Raw genomic sequence first — 12,150 nt, 5'->3', positions numbered from 1 at the left:
GCAACGTGATGCCCCCAGCTTTGTTTTTCTTTTTCAACATTTCCTTGGCGATTCGGGGTCTCTTCTGATTCCATACCAATTTTAGGATTGTTCCAACACTTTGAAAAATGTCATGGGAATTTTGATCGGGATGGCGTTGAAGGTATAGATTGCTCTGGGTAGCATAGACATTTTAACAATGTTTATTCTCCTCTTATTAATGTGTTCTATGACATTGATTGACTTGCGAATGTTGAACCACCCTTGCATCCCGGGGATAAATCCCACTTGGTCGTGGTGGATGATCCTTTTAATGTACTGTTGGACCCTATTTGCTAGGATTTTATTGAGAATTTTGGAATCCATATTCATCAGGGATATCGATTGGAAATTCTCTTTTTTGATGGGGTCCTTGCCTGGATTGGGGGTTAAGGTAATGCTGGCCTCATAGAATGAGTCTGGAAGCTTTCCTTCTGTTTCTATTTCTTGAAACAGCTTCAGGAGAATAGGGATTATTTCTTCTTTGAATGTTTGGTAGAATTCCCCAGGGAATCCATCAGGCCTTGGACTCTTGTTTTTTGGGAGCTTTTTGCTCACTGCTTCAATCCCTTTACTGGTTATTGGCCTATTCAGGTTGTCAATTTCTTCCTGTTTCAGTCTAGGCAGTTTATAGGTTTCCAGGAAGGCATCCCTTTCTTCCGGGTTGCTCAATTTATTGGCATATAGTTGTTGATAATAATTTCTAATAATTGATTCTGTTTCCTTGCTGTTAGTCAATTTTATTAATTTGGGTCCTTTCTCTTTTCTTTTGGATAAGTCTGGCCAGTGGCTTTTGATCTTATTAATTCTTTCAAAGGACCAGCTTCTGGTTTCGTTGATCTGATCCACTGTGTTTCTGGTTTCTAACTGATTGATCAATGCTCTAATCTTAATTATTTCTCTTCTAATGCATAGCTTAGGAATCGTTTGTTGCTTTTTCTCTAGTTCTTTAAGCTGTAAAGTTAGTTGGTGAATTCGGGGTTTTTCTATTTTTTGAGTGAGGCTTGGATGGCTATGTATTTCCCCCTTAGGACCGCCTTTGCTGTATCCCATAGGTTTTGGACCGATGTGTTTTCGTTCTCATTGGTTTCCATGAATTGTGTAAGTTCTTCTTTGATTTCCTGGTTGACCCAAACATTCTTGAGCAGAGTGGTCTTTAGCTTCCAAGTGTTTGAATTTCTTCCAAACTTTTTCTTGTGGTTGAGTTCCAGTTTTAAAGCATTATGGTCTGAGAAGATTCAGGGAATAATCTCAGTCTTTTGGTGTCGGTTGAGACCTGATTTGTGGTGCAGTATGTGGTCTATTCTGGAGAAAGTTCCATGTGCACTCGAGAAGAATGAGTATTCTGTTGTTTTAGGGTGGAATGTTCTGTATATAGCTATGAGGTCCATCTGGTCCAGTGTGTCATTCAAAGCTCTTGTTTCTTTGTTGATATTCTGCTTAGATGATCTGTCTATTGCTGAGAGTGGAGTATTGAGGTCTCCTACAATTAACATATTGTTATCAATATGACTCTCTTTTGGTTAACAGTTGGCCTATGTAGATGGCTCCTCCCATGTTGAGGGTGTAGATATTTACAATTGTTAGATCTTCTTGTTGGATATATCCTTTAAGAATGATATAGTGTCCTTCTGTGTCTCTAATTACAGTCTTTAGCTTAAAATCTAATTTGTCTGATATAAAAATTGCTACCCCAGCTTACTTTTGAGGTCTGTTGGCATGGAAGATGGATATCCATCCCATCGCTTTCAGTCTGGATGTATCTTTAGGTTGAAAACGAGTCTCTTGTAGACAGCATATGGACGGGTCCTGTCTTTTTATCCAATCTGCAATCCTGTGCCGTTTTATGGGAGCATTTAGGCCGTTCAAGTTGAGAGTGACTATTGCGAGATATGAATTTATTGTCATCATGTTGCCTGTGAAGACCTTGTCTTTATAGATTGCCTCTGTAAATTTCAGTTCTATATCACTCTTGGGGTCTTTCTCCTTTTATAGAACCCCCCTTAATATTTCTTGCACGGCTGGTTTAATGGTCACATATTCTTTCAGTTTCTGCTGCTCTTGGAAGCTCTGCATCTCTCCATCCATTCTAAATGACAGCCTCGCCGCATAAAGTATTCTTGGCTGCATGTGTCTGAATAGGTCTTGCCAGCCCTTTCTGACTTGCCAGGTCTCTGTGGATAGGTCTGACATTATTCTGATGTTCCTCCCTCTGTATGTAAGCAATCTCTTCCCCCTAACTGCCCTTAAGACGGTTTCCTCGGTTCTAAGATTTGCGAGTTTTACTATTACATACCGGGGCGTTGGCCTGTTTTCCTTGATCTTGGGAGGGGTCCTCTCTGCTTCTAGGACACAAATATTTGTTTCATTCCCCAGATTAGGGAAGTTCTCAGCTAGATTTGCTCAAATATATCTTCTAGTCCTCTCTCGCCACCCCCTCACAGATCCCAGTAATTCTGACATTGGAACGTTTCATGGTGTCACTTATTTCTCTGATTCTCTTTTCATGGATTCTGAGTTGTTTTTCCCTGGCCTCCTCTTTTTCCTTCTTGTCTATTAATTGGTCTTCTAGATCACTAAGTCATTCTTCTGCCTTGCTTACCCTAGCTGTTAGATTATCTAGATTAGATTGGATCTCACTGATAGCATTTTTAAGTTCTGCCAGTTCAGCTTTCATTTCTGCCCTTAGAGACTCTACATTGCCATTAATCAATTTCTCCATCCTAGCTACTGTCTTGACAATTGCTACCCTGAATTCCATCTCTGACATCTTGGTTATATCTGTATGCATTTATGAATCTGTGGCAGAAGTCACAGTCTCTTGAGTCTTTCCTATTTTGGGGGTTCCTTCTCTGAGTCATTCTGTTGAGGGGTGGTTGAGGGAATGTACAGAGTCCAAATTACTGACCACGACCCAAGCAAGATGCACCTTTTTATAGGAACTTTAGGGTTGCTGGACTCTTGTTCTCCAGGCTGTCTTCTGGGGGAGGGGCCTGCCGTGCTGTAACTCAGGCAACCTTGTTTGGGCAGTTGCCCTACCCCCTGTGGCAGGGGCTGGGCTCAGTGAAAACCCGTTTTGGGGGGCTTTTGTTCTCTGGCGGCTTTCCTTGGCGGCTTTCTGCGTCTCTTCTGAGAGCCAGCGCAGAAGAGATCGTTTCCAACCCTCTCTGCCTCAGAGCAGAAATATCGCAGTCTGTTCTTCGGTGAGCTCTCCAGGCCACACTATCTCCGTTTCTGTGTGTGCTGCTATGAACTGCAGCATCCTGGGTTGTGAGCCCCTCAGCAGCACTCCCAGTCCTCGCCTCCTGGTCGGGGCATGTCTCTGCCCTTTGTGTCTCTAAAACCGACAGCCTCCCCCAGTTCCCATACACCCCACTGCTCCACGTTTCAGTCTGGGGACTGCCCTAAAGTCCCTTCCCTGCCGCTACCGGTGTGCGAGTCTGTGCCCCGTCCCCAGCGCGGGAGGCTATCGCTCACTAGCGGTGTAGGATCCTGACGGCCATGCTCCCTCCTGCTGCCGTTTATCCTCCGATAGCTGCCCGCGGAATCACGGCTCCCCGCTTCATACCTCCAAATCAACCGCCTGTGATATTCTGTTTGTAGAGATCCAGATATATCTTCTTATATCTCAGGGTGATTTCCTGGGTGTTCAAAGTGGTCTGGTAGATATCCAGCCCAATTCAGGGACCGGTTGGTAAAGGGTCCCCTACTCCTCCACCATCTTTTCCTCCCCTGAAGTAGATCCTCAGTTAATGATTAAAAAAACAAAACATATTCTTCAAATAATGAAAAACTATATTATTTAAATAGATTTTTTTAAAGACCCGAAGAAAACTTATTTTAAAAATGCCTTAACCCCAACTGAAATTTCTATGGATAGGTAAGACAGCAGACTGGATACAGGGGAGGTGAAAATTAACTAGGAAAATAGAAGAAATAATTGAGGATATAAGGGAAGAGACCAAAAGACAACCATGGAGACATGAAAGAGAGGTTAAGATATATGGGGCCTAGATAAGAAAGTCTAAATATGTTTAATCTGAGACACCAAATCAGATTCAAAAGGCCAAATGAATTTTGATTATGTTCAGTTAGCCAGCATACAGTACATCATAAGTTTTTGTTGTAGTGTTCAACAATTCATTAGTTGCCTATAACACCCAGTGCTCACCCCAACACGTGCCCTCCTTAATACCCATCGGCCGGTTACCCCATCCCCCTACCCCTCCCTTCTGTAACACTCAGTTTGTTTCCTGGAGTCCAGAGTCTCTCATGGTTTGTCTCCCTCTCTGATTTCTTCCCATTCAGTTTTCCCTCCCTTCCCCTGTGGTCCTCCGCTCTATTCCTTATGTTCCACATAGGAGCTTGACTTATTTCACTTGGCATAATCCCCTCCACTTCCATCCATGTCAAGGCAAATGGTGAGTATTCATCCCTTCTGATGGCTGAGTAATATTCCATTGTATATATGTACCACATCTGTAACCATTCATCTGTTGAAGGGCCTCTCAGTTCCTTCCACAGTTTGGCTATTGTGGACATTGCTGCTATGAACTATGGGGTGCATGTGCCCCTTATTTTTACTACATACATATCTTCAGGGTAAATGCCTAGTAGTGCAATAGCTGGGTCATAGGGTAGCTGTATTTTTAATCTCTTGAGGAACCTCCATACTGTTTTCCAGAGTGGCTGTACAAGCTTGCATTCCCACCAACAGTGTAAGAGGGTTCCCTTTTCTCCACACCTTTTCCTGTCTCGTTCATTTTGGCCATTCTAACTGGTGTAAGGTGGTATCTCATTGTGGTTTTGATTTGTATTTCCCTGATGGCCAGCGATGTTGAACATTTTTTTTAATGTGTCTGTTAGCCATTTGGATGTCTTCTTCAGAGAAGTGTCTTTTCATATCTTCTGCCCATTTCTTGACTGGTTTGTTTTTGGGGTGTTGAGTTTGAGAAGTTCTTTATAGATCTTGGATATCAGCCCCTTATCTGAAATGTCATTTGCAAACATCTTCTCCCATCCTTTGGATTGCCTCTTAGTTTTGTTGACTGCTTCCTTTGCTGTGCAAAAGCTTTTTATCTTGATGAAGTCCCAAATGTTCATTTCTGCTTTTGTTTCTGCTGCTTTTAGAGACGTGACTTGAAAAAGTTCTTGTGGCCAATGTCAAAGAGGTTATTGCCTATGTTCTCCTCTAGGATTTAATGGATTCTTGTCTCACATAGAGGTCTTTCACCCATTTTATCTTTGTGTATGGTGTAAGAGGATGTCTCGTTTTATTCTTCTGCATGTGGTTGTCGAGTTTTCCCAGCACCATTTATTGAAGAGACTGTCTTTTTTTTCCCATTCGATGTTCTTTCCTGCTTTGTCAAAGATTAGTTGACCATAGAGTTGAGAGTCCATTTCTGGGGTCTCTACTCTGTTCCACTGATCTATGTGTCTGTTTTTGTGCCAATACCATACTGTCTTGACTACAGCTTTGTAATATAGCTTGAAGTCAGGCACTGTGGTACCTCCAGCTTTGGTTTTCTTTTTGAACATTCCCCTGGCAATTCAGGGTCTTTTCTGTTCCATAGCAATTTTAGCATTATTTGTTCCAGCTCTGTGAAAAATGTCAATGGTATTTTGAAAGAGATTGCATTGAAAGGGTAAATTGCTCTGGGAAGCATAGACATTTTAACGATATTTATCCTTCCAATCCATGAGCATGGGATGTTTTTCCATCTCTTTGTGTCTTCCTCAATTTCTTTCATAAGTGTTCTGTAGCTTCTAGAATACAGATCCTTTACCTGCTAGGTTACGTTTATTCCTAGGTATATTTTGGTTTTTGGAGCTGCTGTAAATGGAATTCTAATTATGGAACATTATTAAGATAAATAGCAAGACATCAAATCTAGACCCATAATAGCGTACCTGCAGTAAACACAAAAAGAAAAAGAATTCCTCCCCCACCCCGCCCGCAAGAGTAAAATCTTTAGAGCAACCAAAAATTGTGGGGAAAAGGAGCAGAGTGGGGAACAGATTATGTTCAAAGGAGAAACAGGCAGACAGCTAATTTCTAAAGAGCAATTATGAGAGACAAAGGGCAGTGGAATGACATTTTCTGTATGATCAAAGAAAGTAACTACTCACCTAGGATTCTCTATGCTGTGAAAATGTGTATCAAGAGTAAGAGGAAATAAAGGCATTTTTATTCTTTTTTTCAAGATTTTATTTATTTGGAAGAGAGTGAGAGAGAAGGAGCGAGAGAGGAAGAACAAGTGAGGGGAGGGGCAGAGAGAGAGGGAGAGTCAGACTCCACGCTGAGCAGTGAGCCTGAAGTGGGGCTCAATCCCAGGACCCTGGGATCATGACCTGAGCCAAAGGCAGACACGTAATCAACTGAGCCACCCAGGCGCCCAAGAAAGACATCTTAAACAGAGATTCATTACCTGGCAGCTCTCGCTCATGGAAATTTTAAAGAATGTACATAAACAAACAGAAGAAAAATAATCCCAAGTAGAAATTCTGAGATGCAAGAGGAGAGGGGAAAAAAATAATTAAATATGTCCTTCAATTTAAATGAACACTGACAGTATCATATAAAAGTTATAAAAATGTTGAGTATTTTTTAAAGATACAAGAGAGAATTAAAACACAAAGCAACAATACACATAAGTTTGGAGCCATGTAAATTGAGTTAAAAGCATTCAAAACTCCTTGCATTATCATTATCCATGAACAGAGAGGACAAAATCCTCACCAAAATTTCATCATATCAAGAGTAGCAATGTATGAAACAGACGAATGAAATCACAACTAAATTCAGTTTACCTAAGAAATGCAAGGTTGGTTTGACATGAGCACTTAATGTAATTCACGACATTGACAAATTTTTAAAAAATTATCTCAATATATGCAAAACAAACATCTATTATCTTTCAACATTCATGATAAAACTTAGAAAACGAGTAGTAGAAGGGAACTTTGTTAATAGAATCGTAACAGAAAGACCCTAGGTGACCCCATAATAAATGCCCTTTGGTGTTCTCACCTTTTATAATCCTTTGCCCTTAAGTGTAGCCAAGCTCTGTGACTTGACTCTAGCCATTAGAAAATGGCAAATGTAATGGAATTTTGCAGATACGATGGTTAATTTTGAGTTGATCAAAAGGGGATTATTCTATGTAAGCCTGATTTAAGCAGGTGAAACCCTTAAAAGAGGACTGAGCCCTCTCTGCAGTGAAATTCTCCTTGTTGGCCTCATGAGGTAAGCAGCCATATTGGGGAAGCCTACCTGGCCAAGAACAAGGAACAACCTTGCTATAGACTACTTGTTCCCCCCACTCCCAAATTCATGTATTAAATCTTAATGTTCCATGTAATAGTATCTGGAGGTGGGGGCTTTGGGAAGTGATGAAGTCATGAAGGTGGAGCCCTCATGAATGGGATTAGTGCCCTTATAAATAAAGGATACCTGAGAGAGCTCCCTTGGCCCTGTGCCTTATGAGGAAACAGGAGGAAGACCAGCATCCATGAACCAGGAAGCCGGCCCTCACTGGACACTGAATCTGCCAGTGCCTTGATTTTGGACTTCCTAGCCTCCAGAATTGGGAGAAACAATATAATAAGACAGTTTAGCAAGATAGGTGAATCTAAGCTCAATATACAGAATACTGTTATTTCTATAAGCTAGCAACAAACAGGAAATGAAATTGATTTTTGAAAATAATATCTATAATGGGGTCAAAAGTATTCAATTACTGGGAATAAATCTAAAAAACATCGGCAGGACCTTTATAGGAAATTTTTTAACATTGAGAGTTAATCAACTGAAATACTGTTAGGAAAACTCAGTATTATGTCTTTTCCCTATAAAGTATTTATAGATTCAATGCAATTCTAATCAGAATCTTTGCTTTGTAAAGCTTGACAAGTTGATTATAAAAGACCTATGGAGCCTTTTCCCCCCTCTCTTCTTTCTATTCCCAAATTTTCAGTTCAAAAGCATAGAAACAGGGAGCTGTGGTGGCCCAGAGTGTGGTGTTGGAGCCTGGCTAGAATGGGGAAGGCATAAAAGTGGGAGAGCCACCCTGCAGTGTTGGAACACCCCTGAAAGGTCAACAACAGAGAATGTGGTATCACGGACTGAAGGGAAAGAACAGTCCAGCATGGGGTTTTCAGAGCCTGTGGGGGCAGTACATCATCTGCAGAAGACGTGGCCTGGCACAGGGTGTCTGAGAAAGGAGATATTTACATGTCTCAAAGTACTTCCCCTAAAATACTAATGAGTTATAAAGTGGAAAGTTAACATTCCAGAGGAGAAACCTGGCAGATATTACCTCCAGGATCAATGCTCACATCACCAACAATGGGACAAACCAAATTGTAGGTCACATGATAGGATGCAATGAGAAGAGTAGAGGACCACTTCAGTCATACTCTTGCTAAAAATGTATGATCTGAATTTTTTTTAAGTTTTTTTTTTTTTTAATTTGTCAGCGAGAGAGAAAACACAAGCAGGGGGAGTGGCAGGCAGAGGGAGAAGCAGGCTCCCCACTGAGCAGGGAGCCCGATGCAGGACTTGATCCCAAGACACCAGGATCATGACCTGAGCTGAAGGCAGTTGCTTAACCAACTGAGCCACCCAGGCATCCCTGATCTGAATTTTATCATCAGGAAACATAAGAAAAACCCACATTGAAAGACATTCTCCATTACTGGAATTAACTCTTTAATAAAAGATTAAAAGTCATGAAAATTAAGGAAAGACTAAGGAACTATTCTAAACTGAAAGAACTAAGAGACACAACATCTGAATTAAATACATGGCTCTGAACAGGACCTTCCGTGCGTATAGGATATTACAGACAAGTGACAAAACTTAAAAATATGATGATTAAATGACAGAGTGTACAGGGTGCCTGGGTGGCTCAGTTGGTTAAGTGTCTGCCTTCGGCTCAGCTCATGATTCTGGGGTCCTGGGATCGAGCCCCATGTCGGGCTCTCTGCTCAGTGGGGAGCCTGCTTCTCCCTCTCCCTCTGCTTGCCGCTCTGCCTACTTGTGCTCTCACTGTCAAATAAATAAATACAATCTTTTAAAAAAAATGATAGAATGTATAGTTGACATGGTTTGAATGGGTGCACTTATAGGCAGATGTTTTCAATAAATACATGATAGTACTCTAAATGTATTTTCTTTTATGATTTCAATAACATTTTTTCTCTAGCTTACTTTATTCTAAGAATATAATATGGAATACATATAACATACAAAACACAGGTTAATTGACTGTTCTGGTACCAGTAAGTTTTCTGGTCAACAGCAGATTATTAGTAAAGTCAAAAGTTGGGGAGTCAAAAGTTATTCACATATTTCTGACTGCAAAGGGTCAGTGCCCCTAACCCCGACATTATTCAAGTGTTAATTGTATGAGAGTTAATTGTCTGATTGTCAGGGTTGTACAGTAGTTATGTGGAATGTACTGACTTGTAGGATATAAATGCTAGGGGAATCAGGCATAATTTAACAATTTACCTGCAAATCGTTCTGGGGTGGAAAAGTTCTTTTTTCTCCAATTTTTCTTTTCTCTAATTTTAAGACTGTTTTCAAAAAGTAAATCAAAAATAAACAGAAAAGGTGAAAAGCCTTAGGCAAATCTTATTTCACCATGAGGAAAGAGCTACGAATCAGTACTTGAAATTAAAATTAAAATTATACATAGGTTTTATGGCACTATAAAAATTGTAATATATACAAACACTGACAATACCTTAGCAGCAATATATCAAAATGATGTCTGTGTAAATCTCTAGGTCCATATGTAGTAATAAAAACTGGAAAATACAAAAAGGCTATCAATTAACACCACTGAAGTACTAACGACAATTTGGTTGGTTGGGTGCTGTGTAAAAAGCTGGTATTTGGGCAGCCTGAAGCATGTAAAACTCAACAGTGCTGGTTTCCACATATAAAACCTGCTTAAAAGTTAATTAGGTGCCAAGAAACATAGCTTAAAATATTATATAAACTTTCATTACACATATGATCCAAACCTGTTTCCTTTAATAAAGATTTTCACACATCATACGTTTAGTAGGACACAATTAAGATGTTATACAAACATCCAGTAAATGAATTATTATTGATCTTTCAGAACATGTACTTTTTCTTCAAAGTCTGTAAAAATCCTTTTGACGATTTCTCTAGTAGATCGTACTTTACATGTGGTTCACAAGTAGATTCTAAAGAGGAGGTCTTACACAATGAGTCTGATTCAAATCCAGCAGCAGCTGAAAAGAAAAAGAATTACATTCTTTATCTAAAATTTTAACTTTGTAGTTAACTACAAGTTAGTAAAAAACAAAGTTGAAGCCTTATGAGTGTTAAGAAGAATGAAAAATATCTGCATAGAACTACAAAATACAAGATGACTTTTAAATATATTTTGCTCATGGTTGCCCACCAAGTTAATTGCTATTGTGGATAAATATCAGAGCTTCTAGTTTCTCATTACGAGACGAAATTACATGATGATGACAGAGCCCACCCCTGAACAACCATATACTATAAACTGAAAAAGCAAACAGGCAGTATTAGAGTTGAATATACCATGACAGGTATAAAACAAGACACTATAAGAACACACAAAAGGGACATCCTACTTTTCTATCAATATTGTCTGCTTTTTGGTGGAGGTGATATGTAAACTGATACCTGAAGTACAAGGAAAAAGTGTGCCAGGTGGAGGGAAGACACATATACAAAGAACATATACAAAGAGTGAGGAAGAACACCTGTGGAATTGCAAGTAGTCTACGCTGAAGAAGTGCTAGAGCAAAGCAACAGAGTAGGGTAAGTAGCGACAGAGAAGGCTGAATAATCTGGCAAGAACCAAATTTATTTGGGTGTTTTTATTCCATATAAGGAACTTGGAATTTTACTCAATGGCAAAAGGTAAACCAATGACAAAATCAATGACTGGAGATTTAAATACCATCTGTCAAGTGACAGCTATATGGACTATAATTGCTTAACTATTACTAAGACAAGTCTGGTTTTTTTGGTCTTATACCACTAGCAGAAACAAGAATTTGAGAAAGCCCACTTATTCAGGTTGACGGTTCCATAGGAGAGGCAGAAGTGAAGAAAGATTATAGCCAGAAATAATAACAGATATGTAGACGTTTGGAGATTTTTAAAAAAAGTCTGAACAAACACGATGATTAAATGAGGAATAAGTATGTTCTTCATTATGTTTATGTTTTACATTTTTATTAGATAGATATAAAAAAATTTATGTAGTACCTATTATCCAAACAAGGGAAAGGGATGCCATTTACTATTCATAGTTTATTTCCAAAATCAATGACCATCTTAATTCATAAATTTGGCAACATACCTTCTTCTAGTTCTCTAGTTATATTCCTTTCCATCTCCCGCTGCATCTGAAATAAGTCAAATATTATTTATAATGTTCAAGTTAAAGAGACATTACTGTAGGAATTATATATAGCTTATGAAATGCGGTCTTTAAATAACACTTTTAGAGACTAAAACTAAGTTAGGGATTGCTTCAATAGAAAGATAATCACATAAATAAAATAAATCCGTACTTATTTTAATCTTAGGTAACTGAGAAGAAACATATGTAATGCTATTTAGATGAATCTGATAAAAAGTACAATTAATATAGGTCTATTGAATATAGACTTTCTGGAAGAAGAGGAAGATGGCAGAGGAGTAGAGGACCATAGTTTTGTTGGTCCCTAGAATTCAGCTGGATAGCTTTCCCCAAATCATTCTGAAGACCTGTGAACTCAACCTGAGATCTAAGAAAAGAACTGTTGCAATTCTACAAATAGAAAAGCAACCACTTTCTGCAAGGTAGGAGGTGTGGAGAAGCGAATCTGAGGTGGTATATGGGAAGATAAACCGTGGGGGCGAGGGAGCCTACATAAGCCGGCTATCAGAAAGTGATAAAGCAGTGGTGCGCAAATCGGAACTTTTAGAAGTCCGCTCCGGCGAGGGACATCCCTGCTTGAAAGGCACTCAGGTGGAGAAGCAGGGTGGAACCCTAGGTGGAACAGCCTTATCTCAGGATCCCCAAGGTCACAGAAAGAATGGGGGTGCCTGAGTATGGGAGAGTTCCCAGG

General features: G+C 39.6%; 1 long non-coding RNA gene across 1 annotated transcript; it reads right to left on the bottom strand.

Moving 5' to 3' along the window:
- Positions 1–6,600: 6,600 nt before the first annotated feature.
- Positions 6,601–11,756, bottom strand: LOC112818392 (uncharacterized). Its single transcript, XR_003206572.2, has 2 exons — positions 11,397–11,756; positions 6,601–10,287 (listed from the first exon to the last, which is right to left on the bottom strand). It is a non-coding gene; the product is annotated as an uncharacterized lncRNA (long non-coding RNA).
- Positions 11,757–12,150: the final 394 nt, after the last annotated feature.

Source organism: Callorhinus ursinus, unplaced genomic scaffold (genome assembly GCF_003265705.2).
Source record: "Callorhinus ursinus isolate GAN/ISIS: 27379988/994484 unplaced genomic scaffold, GSC_fseal_2.0 scaffold890, whole genome shotgun sequence".
Taxonomy (NCBI): Eukaryota; Metazoa; Chordata; class Mammalia; order Carnivora; family Otariidae; genus Callorhinus; species Callorhinus ursinus.
This window is presented reverse-complemented; position numbering and strand designations above follow the sequence as displayed.